This window comes from Pongo abelii, chromosome 18 (genome assembly GCF_028885655.2).
Source record: "Pongo abelii isolate AG06213 chromosome 18, NHGRI_mPonAbe1-v2.0_pri, whole genome shotgun sequence".
Lineage (NCBI taxonomy): Eukaryota > Metazoa > Chordata > Mammalia > Primates > Hominidae > Pongo > Pongo abelii.
Window position 1 is genome coordinate 6,003,579 of NC_072003.2, and position 18,201 is coordinate 6,021,779.

Here is an 18,201-nt window from a genome sequence, read left to right on the forward strand (position 1 = left end):
CGATATCTCAGGGAGTAGAAACACCCGTGTGATACCGTTCTTAACATTCAAGGAGGAAGAGGATGATATTACTCCCAATAGAGACGGATGCACACCCTCTGTACATCGTGGGAGTGCACACGTCTGTGAAACAGCTCATAATCTCTCGAGGGGGAGATGATATTACTGACAATATGGTAAACAGGCTGTGAGGCCACCGCGGATCCTAAGAGCCCAGGGGGGCAAGAGGGGCTGGCTCTCAGCCCCCGCCTCGCGGGGGGTGCCTCACCCCCCTGCGAGGGGGGTCCTAAGAGCCCAGGGGGGCAAGAGGGGCTGGCTCTCAGCCCCCGCCTCGCGGGGGGTGCCTCACCCCCCTGCGAGGGGGGTCCTAAGAGCCCAGGGGGGCAAGAGGGGCTGGCTCTCAGCCCCCGCCTCGCGGGGGGTGCCTCACCCCCCTGCGAGGGGGGTCCTAAGAGCCCAGGGGGGCAAGAGGGGCTGGCTCTCAGCCCCCGCCTCGCGGGGGGTGCCTCACCCCCCTGCGAGGGGGGTCCTAAGAGCCCAGGGGGGCAAGAGGGGCTGGCTCTCAGCCCCCGCCTCGCGGGGGGTGCCTCACCCCCCTGCGAGGGGGGTCCTAAGAGCCCAGGGGGGCAAGAGGGGCTGGCTCTCAGCCCCCGCCTCGCGGGGGGTGCCTCACCCCCCTGCGAGGGGGGTCCTAAGAGCCCAGGGGGGCAAGAGGGGCTGGCTCTCAGCCCCCGCCTCGCGGGGGGTGCCTCACCCCCCTGCGAGGGGGGTCCTAAGAGCCCAGGGGGGCAAGAGGGGCTGGCTCTCAGCCCCCGCCTCGCGGGGGGTGCCTCACCCCCCTGCGAGGGGGGTCCTAAGAGCCCAGGGGGGCAAGAGGGGCTGGCTCTCAGCCCCCGCCTCGCGGGGGGTGCCTCACCCCCCTGCGAGGGGGGTCCTAAGAGCCCAGGGGGGCAAGAGGGGCTGGCTCTCAGCCCCCGCCTCGCGGGGGGTGCCTCACCCCCCTGCGAGGGGGGTCCTAAGAGCCCAGGGGGGCAAGAGGGGCTGGCTCTCAGCCCCCGCCTCGCGGGGGGTGCCTCACCCCCCTGCGAGGGGGGTCCTAAGAGCCCAGGGGGGCAAGAGGGGCTGGCTCTCAGCCCCCGCCTCGCGGGGGGTGCCTCACCCCCCTGCGAGGGGGGTCCTAAGAGCCCAGGGGGGCAAGAGGGGCTGGCTCTCAGCCCCCGCCTCGCGGGGGGTGCCTCACCCCCCTGCGAGGGGGGTCCTAAGAGCCCAGGGGGGCAAGAGGGGCTGGCTCTCAGCCCCCGCCTCGCGGGGGGTGCCTCACCCCCCTGCGAGGGGGGTCCTAAGAGCCCAGGGGGGCAAGAGGGGCTGGCTCTCAGCCCCCGCCTCGCGGGGGGTGCCTCACCCCCCTGCGAGGGGGGTCCTAAGAGCCCAGGGGGGCAAGAGGGGCTGGCTCTCAGCCCCCGCCTCGCGGGGGGTGCCTCACCCCCCTGCGAGGGGGGTCCTAAGAGCCCAGGGGGGCAAGAGGGGCTGGCTCTCAGCCCCCGCCTCGCGGGGGGTGCCTCACCCCCCTGCGAGGGGGGTCCTAAGAGCCCAGGGGGGCAAGAGGGGCTGGCTCTCAGCCCCCGCCTCGCGGGGGGTGCCTCACCCCCCTGCGAGGGGGGTCCTAAGAGCCCAGGGGGGCAAGAGGGGCTGGCTCTCAGCCCCCGCCTCGCGGGGGGTGCCTCACCCCCCTGCGAGGGGGGTCCTAAGAGCCCAGGGGGGCAAGAGGGGCTGGCTCTCAGCCCCCGCCTCGCGGGGGGTGCCTCACCCCCCTGCGAGGGGGGTCCTAAGAGCCCAGGGGGGCAAGAGGGGCTGGCTCTCAGCCCCCGCCTCGCGGGGGGTGCCTCACCCCCCTGCGAGGGGGGTCCTAAGAGCCCAGGGGGGCAAGAGGGGCTGGCTCTCAGCCCCCGCCTCGCGGGGGGTGCCTCACCCCCCTGCGAGGGGGGTCCTAAGAGCCCAGGGGGGCAAGAGGGGCTGGCTCTCAGCCCCCGCCTCGCGGGGGGTGCCTCACCCCCCTGCGAGGGGGGTCCTAAGAGCCCAGGGGGGCAAGAGGGGCTGGCTCTCAGCCCCCGCCTCGCGGGGGGTGCCTCACCCCCCTGCGAGGGGGGTCCTAAGAGCCCAGGGGGGCAAGAGGGGCTGGCTCTCAGCCCCCGCCTCGCGGGGGGTGCCTCACCCCCCTGCGAGGGGGGTCCTAAGAGCCCAGGGGGGCAAGAGGGGCTGGCTCTCAGCCCCCGCCTCGCGGGGGGTGCCTCACCCCCCTGCGAGGGGGGTCCTAAGAGCCCAGGGGGGCAAGAGGGGCTGGCTCTCAGCCCCCGCCTCGCGGGGGGTGCCTCACCCCCCTGCGAGGGGGGTCCTAAGAGCCCAGGGGGGCAAGAGGGGCTGGCTCTCAGCCCCCGCCTCGCGGGGGGTGCCTCACCCCCCTGCGAGGGGGGTCCTAAGAGCCCAGGGGGGCAAGAGGGGCTGGCTCTCAGCCCCCGCCTCGCGGGGGGTGCCTCACCCCCCTGCGAGGGGGGTCCTAAGAGCCCAGGGGGGCAAGAGGGGCTGGCTCTCAGCCCCCGCCTCGCGGGGGGTGCCTCACCCCCCTGCGAGGGGGGTCCTAAGAGCCCAGGGGGGCAAGAGGGGCTGGCTCTCAGCCCCCGCCTCGCGGGGGGTGCCTCACCCCCCTGCGAGGGGGGTCCTAAGAGCCCAGGGGGGCAAGAGGGGCTGGCTCTCAGCCCCCGCCTCGCGGGGGGTGCCTCACCCCCCTGCGAGGGGGGTCCTAAGAGCCCAGGGGGGCAAGAGGGGCTGGCTCTCAGCCCCCGCCTCGCGGGGGGTGCCTCACCCCCCTGCGAGGGGGGTCCTAAGAGCCCAGGGGGGCAAGAGGGGCTGGCTCTCAGCCCCCGCCTCGCGGGGGGTGCCTCACCCCCCTGCGAGGGGGGTCCTAAGAGCCCAGGGGGGCAAGAGGGGCTGGCTCTCAGCCCCCGCCTCGCGGGGGGTGCCTCACCCCCCTGCGAGGGGGGTCCTAAGAGCCCAGGGGGGCAAGAGGGGCTGGCTCTCAGCCCCCGCCTCGCGGGGGGTGCCTCACCCCCCTGCGAGGGGGGTCCTAAGAGCCCAGGGGGGCAAGAGGGGCTGGCTCTCAGCCCCCGCCTCGCGGGGGGTGCCTCACCCCCCTGCGAGGGGGGTCCTAAGAGCCCAGGGGGGCAAGAGGGGCTGGCTCTCAGCCCCCGCCTCGCGGGGGGTGCCTCACCCCCCTGCGAGGGGGGTCCTAAGAGCCCAGGGGGGCAAGAGGGGCTGGCTCTCAGCCCCCGCCTCGCGGGGGGTGCCTCACCCCCCTGCGAGGGGGGTCCTAAGAGCCCAGGGGGGCAAGAGGGGCTGGCTCTCAGCCCCCGCCTCGCGGGGGGTGCCTCACCCCCCTGCGAGGGGGGTCCTAAGAGCCCAGGGGGGCAAGAGGGGCTGGCTCTCAGCCCCCGCCTCGCGGGGGGTGCCTCACCCCCCTGCGAGGGGGGTCCTAAGAGCCCAGGGGGGCAAGAGGGGCTGGCTCTCAGCCCCCGCCTCGCGGGGGGTGCCTCACCCCCCTGCGAGGGGGGTCCTAAGAGCCCAGGGGGGCAAGAGGGGCTGGCTCTCAGCCCCCGCCTCGCGGGGGGTGCCTCACCCCCCTGCGAGGGGGGTCCTAAGAGCCCAGGGGGGCAAGAGGGGCTGGCTCTCAGCCCCCGCCTCGCGGGGGGTGCCTCACCCCCCTGCGAGGGGGGTCCTAAGAGCCCAGGGGGGCAAGAGGGGCTGGCTCTCAGCCCCCGCCTCGCGGGGGGTGCCTCACCCCCCTGCGAGGGGGGTCCTAAGAGCCCAGGGGGGCAAGAGGGGCTGGCTCTCAGCCCCCGCCTCGCGGGGGGTGCCTCACCCCCCTGCGAGGGGGGTCCTAAGAGCCCAGGGGGGCAAGAGGGGCTGGCTCTCAGCCCCCGCCTCGCGGGGGGTGCCTCACCCCCCTGCGAGGGGGGTCCTAAGAGCCCAGGGGGGCAAGAGGGGCTGGCTCTCAGCCCCCGCCTCGCGGGGGGTGCCTCACCCCCCTGCGAGGGGGGTCCTAAGAGCCCAGGGGGGCAAGAGGGGCTGGCTCTCAGCCCCCGCCTCGCGGGGGGTGCCTCACCCCCCTGCGAGGGGGGTCCTAAGAGCCCAGGGGGGCAAGAGGGGCTGGCTCTCAGCCCCCGCCTCGCGGGGGGTGCCTCACCCCCCTGCGAGGGGGGTCCTAAGAGCCCAGGGGGGCAAGAGGGGCTGGCTCTCAGCCCCCGCCTCGCGGGGGGTGCCTCACCCCCCTGCGAGGGGGGTCCTAAGAGCCCAGGGGGGCAAGAGGGGCTGGCTCTCAGCCCCCGCCTCGCGGGGGGTGCCTCACCCCCCTGCGAGGGGGGTCCTAAGAGCCCAGGGGGGCAAGAGGGGCTGGCTCTCAGCCCCCGCCTCGCGGGGGGTGCCTCACCCCCCTGCGAGGGGGGTCCTAAGAGCCCAGGGGGGCAAGAGGGGCTGGCTCTCAGCCCCCGCCTCGCGGGGGGTGCCTCACCCCCCTGCGAGGGGGGTCCTAAGAGCCCAGGGGGGCAAGAGGGGCTGGCTCTCAGCCCCCGCCTCGCGGGGGGTGCCTCACCCCCCTGCGAGGGGGGTCCTAAGAGCCCAGGGGGGCAAGAGGGGCTGGCTCTCAGCCCCCGCCTCGCGGGGGGTGCCTCACCCCCCTGCGAGGGGGGTCCTAAGAGCCCAGGGGGGCAAGAGGGGCTGGCTCTCAGCCCCCGCCTCGCGGGGGGTGCCTCACCCCCCTGCGAGGGGGGTCCTAAGAGCCCAGGGGGGCAAGAGGGGCTGGCTCTCAGCCCCCGCCTCGCGGGGGGTGCCTCACCCCCCTGCGAGGGGGGTCCTAAGAGCCCAGGGGGGCAAGAGGGGCTGGCTCTCAGCCCCCGCCTCGCGGGGGGTGCCTCACCCCCCTGCGAGGGGGGTCCTAAGAGCCCAGGGGGGCAAGAGGGGCTGGCTCTCAGCCCCCGCCTCGCGGGGGGTGCCTCACCCCCCTGCGAGGGGGGTCCTAAGAGCCCAGGGGGGCAAGAGGGGCTGGCTCTCAGCCCCCGCCTCGCGGGGGGTGCCTCACCCCCCTGCGAGGGGGGTCCTAAGAGCCCAGGGGGGCAAGAGGGGCTGGCTCTCAGCCCCCGCCTCGCGGGGGGTGCCTCACCCCCCTGCGAGGGGGGTCCTAAGAGCCCAGGGGGGCAAGAGGGGCTGGCTCTCAGCCCCCGCCTCGCGGGGGGTGCCTCACCCCCCTGCGAGGGGGGTCCTAAGAGCCCAGGGGGGCAAGAGGGGCTGGCTCTCAGCCCCCGCCTCGCGGGGGGTGCCTCACCCCCCTGCGAGGGGGGTCCTAAGAGCCCAGGGGGGCAAGAGGGGCTGGCTCTCAGCCCCCGCCTCGCGGGGGGTGCCTCACCCCCCTGCGAGGGGGGTCCTAAGAGCCCAGGGGGGCAAGAGGGGCTGGCTCTCAGCCCCCGCCTCGCGGGGGGTGCCTCACCCCCCTGCGAGGGGGGTCCTAAGAGCCCAGGGGGGCAAGAGGGGCTGGCTCTCAGCCCCCGCCTCGCGGGGGGTGCCTCACCCCCCTGCGAGGGGGGTCCTAAGAGCCCAGGGGGGCAAGAGGGGCTGGCTCTCAGCCCCCGCCTCGCGGGGGGTGCCTCACCCCCCTGCGAGGGGGGTCCTAAGAGCCCAGGGGGGCAAGAGGGGCTGGCTCTCAGCCCCCGCCTCGCGGGGGGTGCCTCACCCCCCTGCGAGGGGGGTCCTAAGAGCCCAGGGGGGCAAGAGGGGCTGGCTCTCAGCCCCCGCCTCGCGGGGGGTGCCTCACCCCCCTGCGAGGGGGGTCCTAAGAGCCCAGGGGGGCAAGAGGGGCTGGCTCTCAGCCCCCGCCTCGCGGGGGGTGCCTCACCCCCCTGCGAGGGGGGTCCTAAGAGCCCAGGGGGGCAAGAGGGGCTGGCTCTCAGCCCCCGCCTCGCGGGGGGTGCCTCACCCCCCTGCGAGGGGGGTCCTAAGAGCCCAGGGGGGCAAGAGGGGCTGGCTCTCAGCCCCCGCCTCGCGGGGGGTGCCTCACCCCCCTGCGAGGGGGGTCCTAAGAGCCCAGGGGGGCAAGAGGGGCTGGCTCTCAGCCCCCGCCTCGCGGGGGGTGCCTCACCCCCCTGCGAGGGGGGTCCTAAGAGCCCAGGGGGGCAAGAGGGGCTGGCTCTCAGCCCCCGCCTCGCGGGGGGTGCCTCACCCCCCTGCGAGGGGGGTCCTAAGAGCCCAGGGGGGCAAGAGGGGCTGGCTCTCAGCCCCCGCCTCGCGGGGGGTGCCTCACCCCCCTGCGAGGGGGGTCCTAAGAGCCCAGGGGGGCAAGAGGGGCTGGCTCTCAGCCCCCGCCTCGCGGGGGGTGCCTCACCCCCCTGCGAGGGGGGTCCTAAGAGCCCAGGGGGGCAAGAGGGGCTGGCTCTCAGCCCCCGCCTCGCGGGGGGTGCCTCACCCCCCTGCGAGGGGGGTCCTAAGAGCCCAGGGGGGCAAGAGGGGCTGGCTCTCAGCCCCCGCCTCGCGGGGGGTGCCTCACCCCCCTGCGAGGGGGGTCCTAAGAGCCCAGGGGGGCAAGAGGGGCTGGCTCTCAGCCCCCGCCTCGCGGGGGGTGCCTCACCCCCCTGCGAGGGGGGTCCTAAGAGCCCAGGGGGGCAAGAGGGGCTGGCTCTCAGCCCCCGCCTCGCGGGGGGTGCCTCACCCCCCTGCGAGGGGGGTCCTAAGAGCCCAGGGGGGCAAGAGGGGCTGGCTCTCAGCCCCCGCCTCGCGGGGGGTGCCTCACCCCCCTGCGAGGGGGGTCCTAAGAGCCCAGGGGGGCAAGAGGGGCTGGCTCTCATTCCCCCCCTCGCGGCGTGTGCCTGCTTCTCCCCCCTGCGATCTGGATCGTCATATGCAGCTGGGGAGTGAGGGGTGGTATTACTCCCCGCCTGCGTGGGTCCCCCGCCCCCCTGCCCTGTGGGTCGTCGTATCCAGGGTGGGAATAGCCGGTGACATTACTCTTCTCTTCGAGGGGGTTCGTCCGTGCCCTTGCGATGTGGCTCGTAATAGCCCGTGGGGGAGTCTGTGGTGATATTACTCCCCGCATCGCTAGGGGCGCCCTCACCTCCCTGCGATGTGGCTCGCAATATCCAGGCGGGAAGACGGCATGATATTTCTCCCTTTCTCCTCGGGTGTTTTCTCTGCTGCCGCACTTTGTTAACACCCTGGGACATTATTTTCCATATTGTAGGAGGATGCCACTGCTTAAGTCCCAGGGGGTATACACCCTGTGATATTATTCGTGATATTGTAGCGAAATGTGAATCCTGATGTCACAAGTCTCTACACACTCTGATATTATTCGCAATACCATAGCGAGACGTTAACAATAATGTCACAATGTGTGTACAGCTGGTGCTATTATTCTTAATCTCCTAAGGGGACGTTGATTTTATTGTCACACGGGGTATTTTCCCTTTTCTATGATTCGGAATATCCTGGAGGGATGTCACTCCTTATGTCACAGGGTTTGTACACCTTGTCAAATTACTCGTATTACCCTTATAAGACGTCACTCCTCATATCACCGAGGGTGTACACTGTGTGATATTATCGTCATATTCTCGGGAAATGTTACTTTCAATGTCACAGATGTTGGAAACCTTGTGAAATTATTCATTATAGTTTTGTTGGATGGGACTCCTATCCTCACACGGGGTGTACACACAGTGATATTACGTGTAATCTTCTCTAGAAATGTTACTCGTAAATCACAGGTCCTGTACACACTTTAATATTCTTCGTCATATTTTAGGACAACGTGACTACTATTGTCACAGGGCGTGTAGACCCTGTCATAAAATTCGTAATATCCCAGCGGGAGTTCACTCCTAATTTCACATTGCATGTACACCCTTTGATATTGTTCGTATTATCCTAAAGAGATGTTACTAGTCATGTCCCAGGGCATGTACATTCTCTGATATTGTTCGTTATATCCTTGGGGGATGTTACTTCTAATATCACACGGCGTGTACTCCCTGTGTTCTATTTCCTAATATCCTAGGGCAATTTTACTCTTAATGACACAGGGGGTGTACACATTGTGATATTCTTCATGATATTCTAGAAGGATGTTACTCCTAATGTCACAGGGGTGTACGCCCTTTGATAGTAGTCATAATTTCCCGGGGGTCTATACCCCTCATGTCACAGAAGATAACACCTTGTGGCATTATTCGTAATATTCTGGTGAGATGATTCTCCTAATATCACAGGAGGTGTACACCGTGTGATAGTATTCTTACTATTCTAGGGGGATGTCACTCTTAATGTCACAGGTGTGTTCCTTCTGTGATAGTGTGGAAAATATGCTACCTGAATATTACTCCTAATGTCACAATGCGAGTACACCTTGTGATATGATTAGTAATATTCTGTGGGAATGTTACCCCTAAAGTTACAGGGGTGTACCTCGTGCAATATTGCTCCCAATATTGTAAGGGGATGTTACTCCTGATGTCACAGGGGGTGTATAGCCTCCGATATTATTTGTAATCTTATAGAGAGATACTACTTTAATGATGACAGTGGGTGTACACACATGGGGTACACCCACTGGGATATTCTTTGCAATATCTTAGGGAGATATAACTCCTAATGTCACAGTGGGTGTACCCCATGTGTGTACACCCTGTGATATTATTTGTAACATCCATGGTAAACATTACTTCTAGTATCCCACAGAGGGTACACCCTGTGATATTTTTCCTAATATCATAGGGAGATATTGCTTCTAATAACACAGTGGGTGTACACCATGTGTGTACACTCTGTGATGTGATAGCTTATGTCCTAGGGAGGTATTCCTTCTAATATCACAGTGAGTGTACACCCTGTGATATCATTCGTAATCTCCTAGAAAGATGTTGCTGCTAATATCACAGAGGGTGTGCCCCCAGTGACATCATTTGAAATATCCTAGGGAGGTGTTTCTCCTAAAGTCACAGGGGGTGTACACCCTGTTATATTATTGTAATATTCTAGGGGGGTGTTACTTTTAAAGTCACAGGGGTGTACACCCTGTGATGTTATTCATAATATCCCTAGGAGGGGTTGTTACTTTTAATGTCACAGGGGTGTAAACCCTGTGATGTTATTCGTAATATCCTAGGAAGGGGTTACTCCTAATATCACATGGGTTATCCTAGGAAGAGGTGATAGCATTCGGAATATCTAAAAGGGATGTCATTTTTAATGTCACATGGGGTGTTCACCCTTTGATAATATTCGTAAGATCCTAGGGACGTATGACTTCAAATATCACATTGGGTGTACACACATGGTGTACACGTTGTGTGTGAACACCTCCTGTGATATTATCCATAATATCCTAGGAAAATGGGACTCCTAATATCATGGTCAGTGTACACCCTGTGATATTATTTGTAATATCCTAAAGAGATGTTACCGCTAGGGTCACAATGCATGTACGCCCCCTGATATTATTCGTTATATCCTCGGGGGATGTTACTCCCAATGTCACACGGGGTGTACTCCCTGTGATATTATTCATACTATCTTAGGGGGATGTTACTTTTCATGTCATCGGGGGTGTATATCATGCGTATTCAACGCCTGTGATACTATTCCTAATATCCTAGGGGCATGTTCCTCCTAATATCACATGGGGTGAACACCATATGTGTACACCTGCTGTGATAGTATTCGTAATATCCTAGGGGAATATTACTCCTGATGGCACAGGAGATGTACACCATGGGTGTCAACCGCCTGTGTTATTATTCGTAATATCCTAGGGGGATGTTTCCTTGAATGGCACAAAGTGTGTGCAAAAGGCCACAGAAGGTGTACACCTTGTGATGTTATCTGTAATACCCTAGAAGGATGTTACTCCTAATATGTCACATGGGTGCACACACTTTCATATTATTTGTAATCTCGTAGAGAGATATGATATCAAACATCACAGTGGATGTTCACACATAGTGTATACCCTGTGATATTATTTGTAATATCCTAGGGAGATGCAACTCCCGATATCACAGTGCGTGTAGCCTGTGTGTGTACACCCGTGATATGAGTCATAATATTCAGGGTAAATATGACTCCTCGTATCACACAGTGTGCACACCCTGTGCTATTTTTCATCATATTTCAGGGAGATACTGCTTCTAATATCACCACGGGTGTACCCCATGTGTGTGTACTCTGTGACAGTATTTTTTCTATCCTAGGGAGGTATTACTCGTAATGTGACAGTGGGTGTGCACCCTGTGATATCATTCTTATTTGACCTTGCTGTCTTTTTTAACCCACCCTACAAAAGGAATGGAACAGATAAGAAGATATTGAGATTAGACTGTGCTGCCGTGCGGCCGCCGCAGGACACCTTTCATATCCCTGTTTCTCAGGCTGTAGATGAAGGGGTTCAGCATGGGGGTGACCACCGTGTACATCACTGAGGCCACTGCACCCTTTCTCGGGGAGGATGACACATCTGAACCCAGCTACCCTCCAACGCCTGTTCCGTAAAATCAGCAAACAACTGACAGGTGAGACCCACAGGTGGAGAAGGTTGATACTTCCCACCTGATGACGAAACCCTCAGAATGGAGGAAACAATTTTACCGTAAGAGAAAAGGGCCCCCGAGATGGGAAGAAAACCAAATACGGCAGCAGGGAAATACATGTGGATGTTACTGGTGAAGGTGTCACAAAATGTAAGATGGGGGAGTTGAGAAGGTTCCCAGAAGAAATTAGGAATTTCCACATCCTTGAAGCAGGTCATGCGTAAGGCAATCAAGTTGTGCAGCTGGGAGTCTAAAAGACTGAGGAAAAAGAAAACAAAGACCACAAATCTAGGAAGCCACAGAAACACGGGTTCAAGATGGCTGAACGATATAGAGGGTGACAGAGGGCTACAAACCGCTCATAGGCCATGACACTCAGGAGCATGTCTCTCTTCCATGCCTCCAAAAATGGCCAGGAGACACATCTGAGTCAGGCAGCCTGCATAGGAGATGACTCTGCTGTGAGATTGGATGTCCACAATCATCTTGGGGACCGTGGTGGAGGTGAAACCGATGTCAGGCAAGGACAGGTTGGAGAGGAAGAAGTACATGGGGGTGTGGAGGTGGGAGTCAGGGCTGACGGCCAGGATGATGAGCCGGTTCCCCAGCACCATGACCAGGCACATGGACAGGAACAGCCCAGCGACGACCGGCTGCAGTTCTGGATCCTCTGAGAGTTCGAGGAGGAGGAATATAGAGACATCTGTTAGATTCTGTGGGTCTGTATCGTTTGGACATCTTTTGCCTAGAAAAGAGGGTTGAAAAATCGGAAACAAGTAAACCAACAGCCGGCATTGCGTCTGCATTTTGGATACAAGGAATTCAGAAGTAATGTTTGCAGATTTCAGAGCAATCCACACTCAGCAACATTTGGTAGTTCTGACAAACTCAATTGCCATATAATGCTTTCAACATCGATTGCTGTGTTATTCACGTCTTGCTGTACACACCTGCCTTAGAGACACTAGCTTCAAGAACATTCCAGGAACCAGATCATCGTATATAACAAATTCGTTATTGCTAGAAAATACAGCCTATGTTTTCCGAAGAAAGAGATGTAATAAAACCATTGTCTTCACTTTAAGGAAAAGGTTATCCTAATTAAAGGAAATTAGGAACTCAAATATTTTGTTTATTCTTCTAGATTGATATAAATTCCCTTGATGTAGACCATTCGTAAACACTGTATAACAGCTGAGACCATGCCATCTGGAAATGAAATGATAGTTGAGAGTTCATAAGCAGGAAATAGTTCCACAGGCCAGTTAGGTCCTAGTGATTTCATCATTGTGTTTTCTGACTTTTCTCCTTCAAGAGAGTAATTGCTTCCTCAAATCGGTGGGTCTTGTTTTAAAATTCATGGAAGCTCTAACTCCTGTCCTTAGCTTAGGTGGACTTAGAGTATTCATCAGAAAGTTTGGCTGGATGCGGTGGCTCACGCCTGTAATCCCAGCACTTTGGGAGGCCGAGGAGGGCGGATCACGGGGTCAGGAGATCAAGACCATCCTGGCCAACATGGTGAAACCCCGCCTCTGCTAAAAGTACAAAAACTTCTCCCGGTATGGCGGCACGCGCCTGTAGTCCCAGCTACTCGGGAGGCTGAGGCAGGAGAATGGCTTGAACCTGGGAGGCAGAGACTACAGTGAGCCGAGATCACACCCCTGCCCGCCAGCCTGGGCAACGAGAGCAAAACTCCGTCTCAAAAAACAAAAAACAAAAAGAAGTAAGTCAAAGTCACGCTGATGACAGCCAATTTTGGTGAAGCAAGGAAGTGTCAGTTCAATCATCAACATAGATGTTTGCTTTTGCTGCCTCCTATGTGCCAAGCAAGATATCGGCTCTGGGGAATCAGAAACCAAAGAGACTCACTTGTTCCTCTCACAGTACTCAGTACTTACTGAGAGAAGGACGAAACAAAATGTCCTGTCTGGAATGCAGGGAAACCAGAACTTCAGGTCAGGGGATATTTACGTTGAATTGTGTGGAGTTGAAGCTGAAAATCTTAAGGAATGTATCTAAAATCCACTTTGCCTTTACTTTATGCATCCGTCAGCTAGAGATCACGCAGCGGGCACCCACGATCGGCTTAATCATCGCTCACTTCCATTGGATCAACTGGAAATCAAGTCAGATGAGAGTGCTGAGTCTCAGAGGACGGACATCTCACCCCTTGCCACACAGAGAAGTAGAAAGGGCGGTATTCAAAATTCATGGCCAGACTCTAAGTCCCGGGTACTATACTTCCTGGTCTTCTAACTCCCAAAAATTGTGGGTTTTTTGGGTTTTGGTTTTGTTTTCGTTGTTTTGAGACAGAGTCTCATTCTGTTGCCCAGGCTGGAGTGCGGTGGAGGGATCTCGGCTCACTGCAACTTCTGCATCCCGGGTTCAAGCTATTCTCCTGTCTCAACCTGCCGAGTAGCTGAGATGACAGGCGCCCGCCACTACACCCGGCTAATTTTTTTCTATTTTGAATAGAGACGGGGTTTCACCATGTTGGCCAGGCTGGTCTTGAACCCCTGACCTTGTGATTCACCTGCCTCAGCCTCCCAAAGGGCTGGGATTACAGGCGTGAGCCACCGCACCCCGCTTCCAAAAGTTTTCAGCAGAGCTCAGAGTTCTTAACCACAGGCACATCGGAGGAGCATTTTTGAAACGCTTTCCAGCTTCCTCAATAGGAATGGAAGCCAAACTCCGAATTGATGACTCCTTTGAAGAAGTCGAGAGCTGTAAGGAAAGCCAGGAACAGGGGAAAGGGAGAGATGCATCCCGAATGATCCTGTGCCCATTCTTTCTGGAATCCTTGATGTGATCTCAGCTGCCCTTTCTATACTTGACACAGTGATTGTGGCACCCACTGGTCTAGCTGTGGTCTTACAAGGAGCCCCCAAAGGGAAGGGCACAGTGAGCAGGGGCACCCACCTGAGTGACAAGGATTTGAGAGGGCAGGTTGGTTGCAGGGAGAGGACTGGCCAAATGCCATGTGTCTGGACTTAGACTGCCCGGTTCAAATTGGACCTCGCCCTTTTTGACTTCATGATCTAGTACGAGTTCTATGAAAAGGCGTTGATCCTTTTCTAGTCTGTAAAATCATCATGAAATGTGCACTAATAAAGTGGAGACTACGCAGATGAGATGAAACAAACTGCATAGAGCATAGAGCTCAGAGCCTGGCCTTCAGGAAGCCCTCAATAACGGTTCATGATGCCATGGTGTCTGTCGTCATCCTCTTTGTCCTCATCATCACCTTCATAATCTTTTTGTCGTTCTTAGGGAATAGTTTAGAGGGACTGATTCCCTGCTATCATGGGTGAGATGTCTATGAAAAGGACAACCAGTGGGGGAGGAAAGCAAAATTTTGAATAAGATGTCTGAGACCCCCATCACAACCAAGAACAGAAACTCCACAGTCTGCTGAGCGCACAGTTTGCATATTGGTCTCCTCCCATCTGCCCACCGCACTCTCCTGTTTGTGCTGAGGAGGAGGAAGGAAACCAAGGCTCCGGACCGTCCCTCAGCACTCACTTGAAGGGGTGGCCTGCCCCTCCACACCTGTGGGTATTTCTAGTCGGGTGGGATGAGAGACTGAGGAAAGAAATAAGACACAGGGACAAAGTAGAGAGAAACAACAGTGAGCCCAGGGGAGCGGCGCTCAGCATACCAAGGATCTGCAGAGGCACCGGCCTCTGAGCTCCCTCAGTTTTTATTGATTATTAGTTTTATTATTTTAGCAAAAAAAAAATGTAGTAGGAGGGCAGGGTGATAAGAAGGAGAAGGTCAGCAACGAACAGGTGAGCAACAGAATCTATGTCATAAGGAAGTTCCAGGGAAGCTACCGTGACTGGAGATGCACGTAAGCCAGATTTATGTTTCTCTCCACCCAAACATCTCAGTGGAGTAAAGAATAACAAGGCAGCATTGCTGCAAACGTGTCTCGCCTCCCACCATAGGGCGGTTTTTCCCCCATCTCAGAATTGAACAAATGTACGATCGGGTTTTATACCGAGACATTCAGTTCCCAGGGGCAGGCAGGAGACAGTGGCCTTCCTCTCTCTCAACTGCAAGAGGCTTTCCTCTTTGACTAATCCACCTCAGCACAGACCCTTTACTGGTGTAGGGCTCGGGGACGGTCAGGTCTTTCTCATCCCACGAGGCCACATTTCAGACTATCACATGGGGAGAATCCTTGGACAACACGCCGCTTTCAAGGGCAGAGGTCCCTGCGGCTTTCCACAGTGTATTGTGCCCCTGGTTTATTGAGACTAGAGAATGGCGATGATTTCTACCAAGTATACTTCGTGGAAACATCTTGTTAACAAGGCACGTCCTGCACAGCCCTAGATCCCTTAAACCTTGATTTCATACAACACATGTTTTTGTGAGCTTCAGGTTGGGTCAAAGTGGCTGGGGCAAAGCTACACATTAAAAACATCTCAGGAAAGCAATTGTTGAAAATACAGGTCTTTTTCAAAATGAAGTCTCTTATGTCTTTCCTTTCTACATAGACACAGGAACAGTCTGATCTCTCTTTCTTTTGCCTACACTCACTGAACTGCCCTTCCCCTCTGCTGGGCCATGACCGCGGAGAACAGGTCCAGTGTCCTCCCTGTGTGTAGCACGGTGGAGGCTCAGACTCCGTCCTCGAGGCTGGCAAGAAGACAGGGTGAGACATGAGCCTCCTGATACAGGTGACAGGTGTGGAACCCACAGGACTGGAACCTCACACTGCAGGGCTGGAGGCACAGACTATTTACTATTCTGTGGTCTGGGGAGCTCAAGGCACAGAGCTCCTCATTAGCCAGAGTCGCCCAAGTTCCCCAGCCTCTAAGGATTTCCTCACAATAATTCAAGAAGGATAGGAGAACAGTGAGTGTCCATAGACGCTTTGGGGCTCTTCCTCTCATCAGGAGAAAGCTGGTGTGTATTCTTCGCTTCTTTCTTTTCTTTTGAAAGATCCAACTGCTTTAATTTTCATCTTTAATTATGGGCAAATATACCACGTATAAATATTAAAAATTGTGAATATATATTAGTTCATATAGAATGGCCAGTATAAACATTTACAATTTCCACTCTTTTTCAGTTTACAGTTTAATGACATTAATTACGTTCACATTGTTCAGCAGCCATCACCGCCACCGTCTCCGGAACAGTTTTATCTTTCAAAATGGAAATTGCACCCATTTAGCAAGCTCTCCACTCCTCTCTCTCGCCCACCCCTGGGGGCCACCTTTCTAGTTTGCAACTCTATGAGTTTAACGACTCCAGACACTTGATAGAAAAGTGGAATCATACCGTGTTTAATTTTTTTGGTTTGGAGACAGAGTCTTTCTCTGTCGTTCAGGCTGGAGTGCGGTGGTGTGATCTCGGCTCACTGCAACCTCCACATCGTGGGTTCAAGCGATTCTTGTGTCTCAGTCTCACGAGTAGCTGGGATTACAGGCGTCCGCCACCACGCCCAGCTAATTTTTGTATTTTTAATAGAGACGAGCTTTCACCATATTGACCAGGCTGGTCTCGAACTCCTGACCTTAAGTGATCCACCTGGCTCAGCCTCCCAAAGTGCTGGGGTCACAGGTGCGAGCCACTGAGCCTGGGCGTGTTTATCCTTTTGGGATTTATTTATTTCACTGACGATAATGTCTTCGAGGTTCATCCATGCTGCGGTCTGAGTCAGAAGTGCCTGTCCTTTTTTTTGTTTGTTTGTTTGACTTTGTTTTGTTTTGCGTTTCCATGCAGTCTCACTCTGTCGCCCAGGCTGGAGTGCTGCGGCACAATCTGGGCTCAGTGCAACCTCCGCCTCCCGGGTTCCAGCGATTCTTGTGCCTCAGCCTCCCGAGTAGCTGGGACTATAGGCACACGCCACCACGCTCGTCTCATGTTTTGCATTTTCACTAGAGACAGGGTTTCACCAAGATGGCCAGGCTTGTCTTGAATTCCTGACCTCAGGTGATCCGCCCACCTCGTTCTTCCAAGATGTTGCGATTACAGGCGTGAGCCGCCGCACCGGCCAAAAGTGCCTGCCTTTTTAAGGCTGGAGAGTCTTCCATTGTATGAAGGAACTGCAGTGCGCTTTTTCATTCATCTGTCCACGAACCCTTGGGTTGCTTCCACATTTTGGCTGTTGCGAATAATGCTGCTATGAGCGTGTGTGTACAAATCTGTCTTCCACTCCTGGCTTCTAGTTCTTTTTGGTAGGTACCCACAAATGCAACTGCGGGAACATCTGAGCATACTGTTTCTAATTTTTCCAGTGCACGCCATACTACTTTCCCCGTTCCTTCACGGTTTTACATTCCCTCCGATCGTATTGGAGCATTCCTATTTCCTTCTAGTCTCACCAATGCTTGTTTGTTGATCGTATCCATCCTAATGTGTGGTATCTCATTCTTTGTTTGATTTGCGCTTCCCTATGGTTAGTGATTTTGAACATCATTTTAGATGCTTATTGGCCATTGCTATATCTTCTTTAGGGACACGTCTACTCGAGTCTTCTGACCATTGTTGATGGAATGCTTTGGGTTTCTTGTTGTTTAGTTCTAGCTGTTCTTTATATATGATGGATATCAGCCTCTTTTGAGATATATGATTTGCAAATATTTTTCCTAATCCACGGGTTATCTTTTCACTCAGTTCACAGTGTTTTTCGCTGCACAAAAGTGTCTGTCATTTAGATGTAATCCAAGGAATCTAATTTTCTTTTGTTGCCTATGCTTTTGGTGTCATATCCCAGAGAGCATTGCCCAATCTGATGTCATGAAAGTGTGGCCAATGATTTCTTTTAGGCATATGATACTTTTAGCCCTTGGGGTTAGGTCTTTGATCCAGTTTGTGTTAATTTTTGCACCTGGTGTGACACGGGGTCCACCTTCATTCTTCTGCATGTGGAAATCAAGTTTCTCCGACACCATTTCTTGAAAAGGCTGCTTTTCCAGCAATGAGCTTTCTTAGTACTCATGTTAAAAATCATTTGAACCTATAGGTGAGAAGTTATTTCTGGGCTCAAAAACAAACGAACAACAACCGACAACAGATAAGGATACAGCATGGGCTGGGCGCGGTCGCTCACGCCTGTAATCCCAGCAGTTTGGGAGGCCGAGGCGGGCGGATCACCGGAGGTCAGGAGTTGAAGACCAGCCTGAGCGACAGCGAGAAACCCCCATCTCTACCAGAAATACAACATTAGCTGGGCAGCTGGCGCATGCCTGTAATCCCAGCTACTCGGGAGTTGGAGGCAGGAGAATCGCTTGAACGCAGGAGGCAGAGGTTGCGGTGAGCCAAGATTGCACCATGACACTCCAGCCTGGGCAACAAGAGCGAAATTCCATCTCAAAACAAAAAACAAAAAACAAAAAACCAGCATGATATCAAGAGCAGAAAGAGAAGAGCTTAAAAACCAGCATAATGAGAAAGTTAGGAAGCTTCTTACCAAAGCATCTGGAAATATGCAAGCAATTCTTGTGAACTAAAATGTTCATACTGTACTATCAAACACTAGAACTCACTCATTCCATCTTTCTGTATTTTGGGACCCAATTATCCACTTGTCTTCATTCCCCATCCCACCGCTTTTCTTCCTAGCATC